The sequence below is a fragment of the Scylla paramamosain genome, chromosome 23 (assembly GCF_035594125.1).
Source record: "Scylla paramamosain isolate STU-SP2022 chromosome 23, ASM3559412v1, whole genome shotgun sequence".
Taxonomy (NCBI): Eukaryota; Metazoa; Arthropoda; class Malacostraca; order Decapoda; family Portunidae; genus Scylla; species Scylla paramamosain.
The window spans coordinates 20,172,723-20,175,222 of NC_087173.1; the positions used below are offsets into that span (position 1 = coordinate 20,172,723).

At 38.2% G+C, this 2,500-nt stretch overlaps 1 protein-coding gene across 1 annotated transcript in view; it reads left to right on the top strand.

Annotated features, from left to right (window-relative positions):
- LOC135112366 (mothers against decapentaplegic homolog 6-like) overlaps nucleotides 1-2,500 on the top strand; it is an 86,483-nt gene that overhangs the window by 65,327 nt on the left and 18,656 nt on the right. The gene's annotated exons all lie outside the window — the stretch shown is intronic.

The window sequence follows — 2,500 nt, forward strand, 5'->3', positions numbered from 1 at the left end:
GTATTGAAGAAGAAATGCTGAAGGATGTAAAAAAAGTGGTAGGAATAAATGAGGGAGGATGAATATAAACATTAGGGACGCAAAAGATCTTGGGACAGACAAAGCACGACAGAAACAATGTATCTGTCTTTATTAGCATCGTTAAGAATGAAGGAGATTAAATGCTAACGCTGCAACGCCCCGAATGCTTCAGTATTTCTCCTTATCTTCGACAATGGTTGTTTGAAGAGGGAGTTTTTAAGACATCTCATATTTTGGATCTGACTGTACTCCTTTTTTTTTTAATCAAGCCTTTTTTGTTGCCCTTGGCCACAACCTCGGCTGCATGACAAAAGAATACTTATTGCAGTTTCTAGCCAGTGTAATATTTGGGGGTGGCTGAGGAACAAGAAGGAATTGATTTAACATGTTTAGTGATTGAGGAAAGATGTGCCAAATAAAAGTAAAAGAGTCTTAAGTGTTTCCCCCGTCTAATGTCTTCATCTATTCACAGGTTGTAGTGGAAGTTATGAGAATATCCAAGGTTGTATTTTATTATTCTGTTGATGCATTGACAAAGGTTATGCACTATGAATGGGAAAAGCAGCCATGAGGAGACTAATAACCAGGACAGAACAAGAAATGCAAGGTTCAAGCTTGATAAAGTTAGATTTAAAGAAGAGATCTCAACAAACTGGTTCTCAAGTATAGTGGTAGATGAATGGAATAGACTCAGTAATCAGGTTTTTTAATGCTGAGTCAACAGGGAATTTTAAAAGAAGATTAGTATAGTATAGCAGATGTAATGGTGCTAGACAAACACAACATTTGAAGTGATATACCTAAGTCTTCCAAGATCAAGATTACATTTAAATTAGTTGACATAAGGTGAAGTGAATAATTTACACACACGAGACACGAGGCACAGATGACACAAATTAGTATAGCGGCGATGCAATGAATTCTCCTCCCACACGCAAGATAAATTTTTAAATACCTGACCACAAAATCAAGAGCCCGTGTCTGGAAACACTTTGCTCCCCCGTCACCACTATTTTCTAATGCCACAGAGATGAATCAGCCGAGTTATTATGAATGTTTTTTTCCCCGGCTGATGATGCAGAATACTTCATAGATAATCACTACGATCATGAAAACATTGTTGAAAAGAAAACCTTAATAACTTCCACTAGGGCTTGTTACTTTGAGAATGCTGGCCAAGAGTGTAAGCAAGGAGACACTAAACAGACACAGATGACATTGAGGATTGCTAGAGAGGTGATGCAGTTGTCATCCCCACGTATACGTAGACAGGGAATCAAATGTGTAAGTATAAATATATAAGACATGATTAATACAGAGGTCACAAACGTATTGCATTTTTTACCCACAATAAAAGAACACGAGACAGACACAGATGGACACACAGGGTTGCTAAAGAGGTGATGCAGTTGTCACCTTCTCACTTTAGTAGACAAAAGGATCAAGTGTGTAATAAATTGATAAGGACAGAGATGATTAATATAGAGGGCATGAACGTACTTAATTTTTACCCACAATAAAAGAACACGAGACAGACACAGATGACACACAGGATTGCTAGAGAGGGTGATGCAGTTGTCACCTTCTCACTTTAGTAGACAGGGGATCAAATGTGTAATAAATAGATAAGACAGAGATGATTAATATCGAGGTGATTACTTAATTCCTACCCAAACATCAAGGAGACACGAGACAAACACAGCTGACACACAGGATTGGTACAGAGGCGATGCAGTTGTCGCCCCCCTCACATCAGCAGACAGAGGATCAAGTGCGTGGTAAACAGACAAGACACCCAGGCACAGATGACACATGAATAGCATTGAGATGATACACTTAGTCCTCACTTCAAAAGATGACAGATGATTAAAAGGTGGCAGATGATTAGTGCAGAGGAGGGGGCATTTAGTTTTTATTGTCCAAGATCAAGATTAAGATTGCATTTCCTTCAGTGTGACAGCTCAAAATGCACAATAAACTGACAAAAACATCCAGACGTGTAGACGATTAGTGTAGTGGTGATTCACTTCATTCTTACTTCAGAAGATAAAAGACGATGAATATAGAGATGATGCATTTAATTCTCATACCCCAAAATCAAGCTTGAGTTCCTTACAGTGACAGAAAATCAGAACGCATAATAAACAAGTAGGAGGTCCAGACAAAGAGATGATCAACACAGATTCTTGGCCCTGTCCTTAATTCGTGTCCTACATCAAAGTCTTAAGATTAAATTTCCAATAGTGAGACAAGAGAGACAGACACATAGACATTCAGTGTAGACACCAAGCATTTCTTTTCCACCTTCCAAGATCCAAATTAAGATAGCATTTCCTACAGTAAGACAGAAGATCAAATGCGCAATACACCTTTAAGACATCCAGACATGAATAGTAAAGAGACCATGCACTTCATTTTTACACTTCAAGATTAATATTAACATTTTCTACTCTAAGACAAACGATTAGGTGCGTAGTAC